Raw genomic sequence first — 12,578 nt, 5'->3', positions numbered from 1 at the left:
ATTCTAATAATATAAATTTTATCCCATAATTATTTTTTTACAATTTTTAATGATTTTCCAAAGTCAGAACAGGGGAACTCGAAATCATTCTGACTTTATCTCACATAACCTATTATATCTCATAATTTATAATTTCATTGCTTACACTATTTATTCTATGTGAAACTAGACTCAATAAGCTTTAATTTCATATTTTATTCATCCTATAATTCGATTTACACAATTTATGGTGATTTTTTCAAAGTTAACCTACTGCTGTTGTCCAAAACTGCTTTAGTGCAGAATATTGACTACTAAGTCTATAACACTCTTATTTTCTTTTTTTACACTATTTCTCAACACTTTCTCTTATTTTCTCTTCACTAACATATCAAGAACACATAAATTTATATAATAAAACCCTACATTAACATCAATCTCACACTTTTTCAATAATATCAAACTCAAAAATATATTGAAATCATGATGTTCTTACCTTGCTCAATTGACTTCAATCTTTAACTTCATTTTCTCTCTCCTCCAGCCTCTATTTCTTGAATCTAACTTGATATTCTAGCTCCCCATATTCTCTTTGTCAATTTTCTCTCTTGGTGGCAATGGAAATTTCTTTGATTTCTAAGTAAAAATGGTGGATTTTTGGTGAAAGGACCAAATTGTAAAGAAAGCAAAGCTTTCTTTCTTCCCCTCTTCTTCTCACGTTAATGCATGCAAAAATGGTGGGGATGGCTACTTTTCATCCTTCTTTCCACATATATATATACTAAATAAATTAATAATAAAATAATATCATTTTAAAAAAAATCAAATTAAAATATTAATAAACTAATATTTATTTATTTATTAATCTAAAATATCTCCAACATCATCATCATTATCTTCTAGGTTTCTCTCTCTTCTAATTGACCATTTTGCCCTTTATGATCTTTTAAAATTCCATCTTTGAGTCATCACTTAATTTGGTAAAATTGTGATTTAGTCCCTCAAACTTCTTCATCTTTTTCAATTTGGTCCTAATCCATCCATTTTTCTTAGTTTCTAGATTATTCCACCCTTAAAATATTTACACCATTGGTCCTTCAACTTTTTCATATTTACACTTTAACCCCTCAACTTTTAAATATTTACTCTTGGGTAACAAAACTTTTCTCAGTTTGCGATTTAATCCTTTCTTGAATTAATATGTTATAATTTACTTCTCAATATTGCCATAACTCAAAATTACCCATTTTTTAGCACTTTATTTCCTTATTTTACTATATCAGAGATATTATCTTACTTTCCTTACTGTAGAAATTTTCGGGGTATTACACAACTTGCCATATATTTTAACATGCTTTTGATTGAAAATTCTTATTTATTTTTTAATCACTTTGACGATTTTGAGTAGCAATTTTATGAATTGGATCACGTTGAATATTAGTCAAGTAATGACTTTATTTGAAGACTTTATGTGTGATCATGTTACCTTAATGTGATGAGATCCATATTCTATAGAAGTACAATCCATGAAGATCTTTGCTTATTTGATGCCATGACAAGTCTTATTGATGCAAAATTCAAGGGATGTCATGTTCATACGACTAGAATTGGCAAGCCTACAAGGCCTATCTAAAGAAAGCTTGTTTACTTGATTTAGCACTATTTTGTTCATTGTTAGGAACTTTTTCTTGGAACATTTATTTGGTAAACAATCTATTTTATGCTTAGTTTGTAACTAAGTTTTCAATGAGAAAGTTTGTCGGTGTCCTAGCATGTAATTGCATGACACTTTGTCGACGCCCCTACACCAATTTCAACGTCCCTGCACTAATTCTAGTGCCCCTCCACCCTAAACTTTGAAGCTAAGCCTCTCGCTCGACGCACCTACGCTAACTCCAGCACCTCTGCGCCAACCTCAACACTAGTGTGCATATTTTGTCCACGTTTTGTCCGAGCTTTAAGGGTATTTTGGTCCTTTATGAGTTTTGTAACTTTAAGCAAGCTCTTGTAAATTAATCTAGGTTAACCAGACAATATAAATAGGATATTTTGAAAGGGAGTTAGGGACCTTTTGACTACTTTCTAACATTCTAGGTTAGCAAGCTCTTGTAAATTAATCTAGCTCATTGTTTGACTCTATGGCTTTCTAAAGTCTTTTTTCTCTAGTCAAAGGATTAGAAGTTTGATTCTATAAATTTTTTAGACTTAATTTGTTGTTAACCATTTTTTGTTCTTTAGTATTTGCACATCTTTTGCTTGGATTACAATTGTTCAAGTTTGTTAAATATGTGACCAGCATTTGATAATTTAGAATGATTGTCTTGTTAATCAAAATAAGTTTTTAATTGTGTAATTCATTCTAATACTTGTGAAAACCTTCATAATTGTGTATGTCATAATATATGATTTATGTGGTGTGAATGTGTGATCTAGCTTAAATAGACCCTGTTGAGGTGAGTTTGTTGGTTAGAATTAGGCCTCTCTCATTCTTAATGCTCCCGGTAAGTTAAATCTTAGGTGTTGAGTTACAAGGTTATTTATTAGTAAGAGAAGTAATTTCAAAGGAGTTGCTTCTTGGTTATCGAACATGTAATAAGAGATTAGTTGTCCGGAATTGAGTGAACAACTAGAATAAATTTATTAAAAGCATTTAGAATATCCTTGCGTCGATGATCAAATTTATGAATCAAACAAAGATTTTACCTTTGGCTATAGAGCTTTTTCTTGTTGACTTTCCTAAACTTTTAATTGTTGCTTTCTTCCCTAAGTTTTTAATTTAAATTTAGTTTTCATTTTCCAAAACCCCCCATCATATTTACTTTATTTGTTTTATTCAAGAAATAAAGTTATTATCTATCTTTATAGATATGATCCTACTTGCTATTATCTATTAATTTTATATTTTCAAGTGATTTTATTTTTGCACGTCTCGACAACCTAACAATAATCCATGACACAAAGAAAGCAATATTATAAAACAATGCTTCTTTTCTACTCTTTGCCACAATGAGTTTATATGCTCTCAACTTTTTTTTATCATGCCTTCGAGTTCATCTAATTTCAATATCTTCTTCAACTCAATCTTTTGAATTTAGATTTCTCAATTTTTATTCAATATCATTTGAAGTTGAGCTCACAATTCAACAACTAGACAACTACAACATTCCCATCTTTCTAGCCGTTGAAAGAATTCACAACCATTCCCTTAAATAATGCATACTTCAAACACATGAAACCGATATTAGGATAAGCATCCCATCAACTCAAATAACATTTTCCTCGCATTCAAGTCCAATTCACGAGATAAGAGAGAGCAACCATTATAATGTTTCTAAAATTATAACTTATTTGATCTCGTTTATAAACCCATGTGGCGTAGTTAAATGAAACTTCAAATCAACATCACCTACCTCTTTATATTTGGAACAACCAAAAACGACAGTAACAATACACATTGCTTGAACCGATTTGAGATTTTGAGCTTGCAGAAGTCGACATTCTAAAGATCTTGATTTTCAACCTTAGGTTGTAGAGGAATTGTCAAACAGAAGTTGAAGTAGAAAGGTAAATAGGTTATTATGTTAAGAGGTTTCTTTGTTAAATTTTTTTATTGTGTTTTGTTCAATTAATTTTTAATTTTGTCTTTTTGAACAAAATTAAGGTAAATTAAATTTTTTAATGGCATGTCACTTCCTAATTGGCTGCACGGGTTTTTAAAAAAAAAAGATATAATAGTAGGGGCCAACATTGTTATGGAAACAGAATTTAAATACTAAATTCGACCAAAAAATAGTTTAGTACTCAACTTAAATAAAGAGCATAAATATATAATTTATGTTTTTTTTTAGAATGAAAAGTACTGTGATAGTATAAAAATATAGTAAATTACTAAAATTAAAATATTTATAATTTTAAAATTTTAAAATTATATAAATCCGTCAAATTCGGTACAATTCAATCTCAACCAAGCTAATATGAATAAAGACAAGCCCAATTTGAACTCGTTTGCCACCTCTAACCTTTCCTCTTTCTATTTTTCCAATTTTCATTCCAGCAAAACCAAGCAAAGCAAGTGGTTACAACAAGAAAAAGTAAAGCTTTAAGGAAACAAGAATCCATATAGAACAAGAAATGGGGACACTTGACATCTTCCCTTGAGAAGAGGTAGTGTTTGATGATTTGACAGACAGAAAAGTATAATCAATAGAAAACAAAAAGAGAGTTATCAGGAACCCAAAGTGATTGAATTGCAGAGGGTTAAAGGCCAAAAGCAAGTAAATCTGCAGCAAATTCAATGGCTACAAGAACTCATGTTTTTGTTAGTCGGTTAGTCGGCTTTGCCTCGACCCATGAATATTTGTATCACTAATCACTGACAGCGCAAGGGCATGTACGCCTCTCATGAACTTGGCCCCCCAAAATGCTGCAAATGGAGTGAAAGTCACTGTTGTTATTCAGGTCTGACCTGATTCGCTACTATATAAACAAAATTATTGTCAAAAAAAAAAATCGGATTTGATCGGACTAACGTGTATAAGTTTCATGTAAATGAGGAATATTTAGCAGGTACATGTATTGGAATCTCAGTCCACCGTAAACGACAAAAGTATACTACAATTGGAATTTCTTTCTTTTTTTAAATTATTTATATATGATGATGATGATGATCTCGCAACAATGCGAGTTTTGTTAGTTTCTCTTGAGCAACTGAAAGTGAAAGAATAGCCATCATATTAAGGGCAGGCTTTTGCAAGCAATAAGCAAATAGCATATAGGATGGAAAAACAACAGCGTGTGCTTGTTGTGTCATTCCCTGCACAAGGCCATGTATCACCCTTATTGAAACTGTCCATCCAAATCGCTGCTCATGGAATTAAGGTAACATTTGTCACCACAGAGGTTGAAGATGGAGCATTTATGGAGCCACTGCCAGAAGAGCAGAGCTCCATAACCCTTATTTCAACCCCCCACTGTGTGGACGAAGATGTTCGAAATGATGCTCTTAAGACGGTAGAGACGATCGAGTCGATTCGAAGGGTCATTCCGGTGTATTTGGAGGACTTGATCGCAAAAATTAATCAGTCCGATGACGAAGAGAAGATCAGTTGTGTTATTGCTGATAGATACATCAGTTGGGGGGGCATTGGAAGTGGCTAAGAAGATGGGACTTGAAGCAGTGGCAATTTGATGCACCATGCTTGGCTTTGGCAGCTCACATTCCTCAACTTCTTCAACATGAAATTATAAACAATGATGGTAAGATAAATTGATTATTCAACACACTTTAAAAAATCCTTACCTGCTTGACCTAATTGAAAAACTTGAATTTCTAGGAATTGTAATGAAATATAAGCCAATCATGCTGTCAGAGGAAGTCCCTGCCTGTACCTGGGGCAGCTCGGATATTGGATAGACAAGCAGTCATCCAATTTTACGCAAAGCTTTACTTGGATTTTATTCTATTGTACCTCAGTATGCTATAAATTTTATGATTTGATCCTTTGCAACTCAGTTTATGAACTAGATTCATCAGTCTCCAAACTGATTCCCAATGCCTTGCCCATTGGTCCATTACTTGCTGGAAAAACTTGGCCTCAAGACTCAACATGCTTGGCTTGGCTCAACAGACAACCTGCTGCTTCAGTCATTTATGTTGCATTTGGAAGCTCAACAATGGCATCTGCCAAACAAGTAGAAGAACTAGCCCTTGGTCTTGAACTTTCAGGGCATCCATTTTTATGGGTTGTTAGACCAAACTTCATGGATGGATCAACTGTGAAATTCCCGGACCGATTCAAGGATCGAGTGTCTGGAAAGGGGAAAATAATCGAATGGACGCCGCAGGAAGCGGTGTTGGCTCACCCTTCGGTTTTGTGTTTCGTGAGCCATTGCAGATGGAATTCGACCGTGGAAGGTCTAACCATGGGGGTACCTTTTCTATGTTGGCCATACATAGCAGACCAGTTCAGTAACAAGAACTACATATGTAATGTTCTGAAGACTGGTTTGGAGTTGATGAAAGGTGAAAATGGAATTACCACCAGACGTGAAATAAGTTCAAAGATAAACACATTGATCTCATCTGATGTCATAAATTCAAAAGCATTGCATGTAAAAGAAATTGTTTGAAAGAGTTCCAATGAAGGTGGTTCTTCTTTCAAGAACTTTAAGAGCTTTATTGAACATATTAAGAGCCTTTAGGCCCTCAATAATCATTTGAGGATCACAATGAGAGAAGACAGGTTCCAATGAAGTTTGATTGTAACCCTCGGGGAAAATAATGGTCAAGTGATTTGATAAACTTTTTTATGGGTTGCTTAACATCATAAGGGTATGCATATTCATTGTTTTTTCATGTATTTTGAGGAGTGAGATGAGTATAAAAGTATGATTATTCAATACATATTTATATCATCACTTGGATAGAATCTGAATATATAGATGAGTATAAAAGTATGATTATTCAATACATATTTATATCATCACTTGGATAGAATCTGAATATATAGATCTCAATTACAAATCATTAACTTTGAGATTTTAACTTTTTTTCTTTATTAAAGAAAAGAAGGTTAAAGTTGCCGGATTTGCTTTAGTCATTACAACAAGAAAAATACAGGTTTAAAGAAACAAGAATTCATATAGAACAAGAAATGGGAACACTTACGGCATCCTCCTATGTGTCTGATGATTTGACAAACAGAAAATTTTAACCAGTTTTAAAACAAAAATAGAGCTATCAGGCTGAAAAACAATTGATTTACATAGGCTTAAGGCCGAAAGCAAGTAAATCTGAATTTGTGAGCAATTTGCATGGCTAAAAGCCCCATGTGTTAGCCCCCACTTTAATTCGGTCTACCTCCACCCATGAAGGCAGCGCAAGGGCATGTACGCCTCATGAAGTTAGCCCTCCATGTTGCTGCAATGGGTGTGAAAGTCACTGTTGTAATCTTTGCTTAAATCTGGCCCAACTAATAATATATGTTCCAAAATTTTCTCACACATGATTATAATCAAAAATATTTTTTCCCTTTGATACCAAGTTATATATTTTTATAAGAATTGATGTACATGAATTTAATATTTTAATAATTTATATTTTTACAATTTTTAAAGGATTTAATTCAATTTTTTTTATGGGTTAAAGTAAAATTTTACCATTTAACTAACTTAAAATTATATAAAATTTAGAGGATTAAAAATTAAATTTGACATTCTAGCCTTTATGTTATGTTTGATTTGTACAAAAAAAATTAAAAATAATTAACTCATGCCTATTTAAATACCTTCTTACTTTTTTTTTCATTTAAAAAATATTTTTATTTAATTTGTAGTCATTTTACACAAAAGTTCTTTATTAAAAGTTTTAAGCAAGACAACTTTAACATATTTTTTAAAAAAATTATATTATAGTTCTATATATTCAATTTTCATACTATATAAATTATATAATATAAAAATAATCTTAACAATCATACATATCATCCATCGTACTACCAGAACTTAATAACCATGCATATTTAAGTTTAAATTCAATTAATCAATTAACCACGAGCCCAATTTAATTATCTGGTTAGTCATTTTATCTAACCCCTTATACTTTGAGGCGTCTACAATTCTCCCCTCCTTAAAGAAATTTCGTGCTCGAAAGTTTCATGCTGACACTTTAATTACTTAATCACAAATTTCGTTATTCCGCTTTTCAAAACAACCACCGCACTTTCGTTGTGCAATTCTGAAACCTATTCAGTTCTATACTATAAGTCCCTTTTAAACCTCCAACAGACTTCTCTTGAAGATCCTATTCACTATCACGGATTGTCCTAAAAGACTAACTACAGTGACTTCACTAATAATTTTCTCTACCCCAAATTCCTAGTTTAACAAAAACACTACTGTTTCTTTGAGTCTTAGTGTTTATCTACAGTTTTCAAATAACAAGTTCAAACATTAGTCTTTATTCATAATCTAAAGTTTACTGTATATCTAAAGGTTTAATAGTAGCTAAAGCAGGACTGACACCGGAGTCTTTGATTTAATTTTCCTACAGAAAATCAATCAATTTTTTTTTCAAAAACTTACGGCATGCTTTTTCCCAAAATACCCCTTTCTATGCATGCAGACTGACTCAAAAATTCACAATTCGAGTTTTCAAAACCAAAACTCTGATACCACCAAAATGTAACCTCCCCAACCCGGCCTAGACATTAAATCTAAATTTGAAAGATTACATCAACTACCGAGATAGCCTAGCAGGGTTATTTGAGTTTTGAAAAGAGTTGAGTTAAAATATTTGTTTAATTCAGTAGAAAATTTTGTTACAAACCATTTTATTATCCTCAAAATCTTAATTTTAATTAGGCAGTGAAAAAACAAGTCTATTGGTTTTAAGGAAAACCGAGGGTTCATGCATACTAATTAATAATTGTAGCATAATATCTTAAAAATGCAAATAAAATGTCATGCAAAATAAAGCAAACCTAAATCCTAAGTCTCATGCCACAGTTTAAAAATAAATAATACGATCTTTTTAGGGAAATACCGACTATTAATGAGACTTAAAATATTTTAAAAAAATGAAACTAAGCCAAGTCCTTCCGAATCTCACGTTCGTGTCCTTACCTGGTGGATTATCTAAAAGGATGAAAATTTAAAGATGAGTGAGCTTTGACGCTCAATGTGAGTCCATTTACAATAAAATCAATGAAACAATTATTAAGACACATTAATTATCATCACATGGAATAATCATAGATAACAGTTCAATTCATAGTATCGGTTTTACAATGCAACCATCATTAATATTTTAGAACTCACAATCACAATTTTCAGAATAACCAAATTCTCAGATTTGCCCACAATGATCATATTCGTAAGCACATGTATATTTTCACACACTTATATAAATATATATGTCACATAACAAGATTCTCAAATTTGTATTGACATAGCCTATAAGATGCTATACAATTTTAGGTTTAACAAAGTATATATCCTACCCCACCGCTACACTCCATAATGGGAGTTTCTTAGAACTCCCACCTCCAGTATACCAGTTTATGCTTAAACCACTACTGGTTCGCAGATAACAACTCCCATTTGGCTGTGAACACACAAGTCCCAGCGATTGGAATCCACCTTTACCTGTGGGTTCACAGCAAAAGTCCTACAGATTAAACCTACTTTTTGGTTATAGATTCTACAACATAAACCCCACAGTTGGAATTGGCCTTTAGCTGTGAATCTCATAGATGGAGTCTACCTTTGGCTGTGGATACACAAAAATTTGCAGATAAGAACTGCCGCATGACTGTGACTTTGCACCGCCATTTTACTTGTAGATAAACTGCTTGATCTTCCTCCATATGTATCATCCCAACCCATGCAATGCATTATGACATATTGAATATAATCACATACAGTGGCATTTAATATACTAACACATGACAAATCGGTAGTAAAATCAAACTTCTCATGTATTCAATTTGACAATAATATAGGGCATGTCATTCATACGATCGTAAGTATATAGATACAAAGGTAACATATACTATTCATAATTCATGCAAACATTCATAAATATAAATAATTACTACATTAATTTGATCAACCATGGATTATAGCATATCTCGTATATTAGGACCTAATTGCATAATTTGATTCACTAAAAATAGTTCAAAACCTATTCAAGGACTAAATTGATCAACACATAAAATTCTGGGTCAAAACTAAAAATTCTTGGTTCCAGGGGACACATGGTCGTGTGACCGGACCGTGTGGCTAGGCCGTGTGAAAGACTGTGGTCTTGTGACATTCGAAAATTCAACCTACAAGGAAGACACGACTGTGTCGGAGGCCATGTGAAAGTCAAACCTCCTAGGGTTTCAGGGGTGGCATGGCCGTGTGTGAGGGTTGTGTAGTCTACATGGGTAGCCCACAAGCTCGTGTGGTTGGCCATGTGGTTTGGGCTAGGCTCGGTTTGCCTCAATTTTCTTGTAAAAAAACACACACTTGACTCCAGGATCTTGAACGTCGTTCCTTACGATCGAATCTGGTCTGAGGCACCTAAATCTAATTCTTCAAATGACATTTACGCAATAATTAATGATGGATTTCGAGATAAATCAAGATTTTTGAGAGATGTGACAAGAATCGGTAAAGATTAATTAGATCGAATGAAGGATTAGTTTCAATTAGAAATATTACGAAAATTCGGGATCTAAACTTTGAATCGAGATGCACTTACCGAACTTGATAGAATTACAGAGGTTATTAACAAATAGTTAAAAAATCGATAGAGAATCAATTTATCAAGAATTGGTTCGATATGGAAAGCGAAAATAATTTCAGTAATAGAGAGAAAATATTTTGCAAAGGAGATGGTGGGAAAAAAAGGTGAATAAATAGAAAGATAAAAAAACAATTCTATTAGGATTTGAAAGGGGCAAATTGAAATTCTAATTAGGAAAAGGTGATAGAATTCTAATTCTAATAGAATTTTATGAAATGGTAAGATATGAATTCTAATTAGGAAAGAATTGGGTCAATTCCTAGGGTTTGTAAACCCTAAGGGCGTCACTTGCAATTTCTCCAAAATTTTTTTATAACCTGAGATTAAAATGAAAAGGGTTAAAGAGGCAACAACTCAAACCTTGATTTCAAGTAGTACCAATCCCTTACCACTAAGCATATTGCGCATTCTTGCTTAATTTTTACACTTAATTTTAAGTATGTTAATGTTCGGGAAACTTGTCGAAATTGCAAAATTAAAAGGGAAAGAAGGATTCAAACCTGGGTAAATTAGGAAGGAAACTAGCGTGCTAACAGGCCTAAGCCTATTTCTTGTTCAATTTCTATCTCAAATAATATTTATTTTAGTGTGCTTTTATCCTAAATTGCTGAAAATAAATGGGAAGAGTGGGGTTTAAACCTAGACTCCCTAAAGAGGAAAGCTAACACTTAACCACTCAGTCTATGACTTATTTCTTACTTATTTTAGTTACTTAATTGTATATATTTATTTCGAACTCAACTTCATATTCTTTATTAGCCTACACATTTACTTAATTTTTTTATTAATTTATTTCATTTTATAGTTCTTACCACATTTCACTTTAGTTTATATATAATAATTAATACTCATAGTCAAGTCTTATTATTAATATTTTAATTCATTTTACCCCTTTTTCCAATTAGGTCTTAACTCAATTAAAACACACTATTTTCAAATTAAACCTCATAATCAAGTTTCGTTTTAGATTAATTAAAATAATACTTGATTATACTATTTTAATACTTTAATTAATTATTTAAACCAAAGTTTAAGGACTAAATCATAATTTTAGTAAAAATTTTAGTAAAGCCTTTATGATAAAATTGAGAGTAAAATTATGGAATTATCCAAATAAGACTTAACCATGTAAATTTTTAGGTCATTTCATAGCATTTAGGGACTCCAATTGCATGGCATAAAAATTCAAGACTCAATTGCAAAGATAACAAAACATGTCCAACCTACACATGACAAATTGACACTTTTACATACTTATTTCGTGTTTTCATGCCAACTTTCCTATTCTAACATATCGTATATCATGCATAGATCATACAAATCATGATAACACTAAAACATACATTAACACACTTTAACACTCTAATTAGTTAGTTATACTAGCATGTAAACCTATCGTCATGGTTTCATATTACTCAACATGTCAAATTTGTATTTATACATTTTTACGTACATTGTAGGTTCATACCTTACCATTTGGTCATTTTAAGCTTAACTTAATATTCAGCAAGTCATTCATGTACCTATAACAATAATTTACTGAGCACATGCATATCATCCATCATGCTATCAGAACTTAACAATCATGTGTATTTAGGTTATTCATTTCATCTAACCCCATATACTTTGGGGCGTTACAATTATAATATTTTTTTTGAAAATTTAAAAAATAGGAAATTTTTTATTTTATTTTACATGCATAATGAACTTGGACAAATAGTTGTCTAGATTTATTTAAACTTGGACATCCATTTGTCCAAGTTCATTCTAAATGTTTTTAGTAATTTTATATTTTTTATAATTTCAAATATATTTTTTAAAACATAAACTCTTGAATTTTATAAAATTTCCTGATTTTTAAAATATGTATCTAGATTTTTTTCCTTGAATTTTAGGATTTTTTATTTTAAGTACACAATGCATCTAGACAAATTGTTGTCTTGATACAAATGAATCGAGACAATCATTGTCCAGATTCATTCTCAGTTCATTTTGAATGTGTATTTCTCTAGTAATTTTATAATTTTTTTAATTCCAAAAAATAATAATATAAAAATATTTTTAAAATAAATTCCATATTTATTACATAAATTATTTATAACTATTTTAAAATCTGGAAATCATCTTAAATTCCTTACTTAAGTAATAAAAAATATTTTTAAATGATTTATAGTCACGCAAAACACCATTAAAAGCCTATTTTTTAAAATTTACCGAAATGGGCCCGATATTTTATTATTTACCGGAATGGGCAATTTTCCCTGAAAATGCGTCCACGTCAGCTCGATGTCAGGGGACATGGCAGAAA

The 12,578-nt window shown here is 31.5% G+C and overlaps 1 pseudogene; it reads left to right on the top strand.

Moving 5' to 3' along the window:
* Positions 1-4,727: 4,727 nt before the first annotated feature.
* On the top strand, positions 4,728-6,211 carry LOC107943932 (UDP-glycosyltransferase 83A1-like; annotated as a pseudogene).
* Positions 6,212-12,578: the final 6,367 nt, after the last annotated feature.

Source organism: Gossypium hirsutum, chromosome D12 (assembly GCF_007990345.1).
Source record: "Gossypium hirsutum isolate 1008001.06 chromosome D12, Gossypium_hirsutum_v2.1, whole genome shotgun sequence".
NCBI classification, from domain to species: domain Eukaryota; kingdom Viridiplantae; phylum Streptophyta; class Magnoliopsida; order Malvales; family Malvaceae; genus Gossypium; species Gossypium hirsutum.
This window is presented reverse-complemented; position numbering and strand designations above follow the sequence as displayed.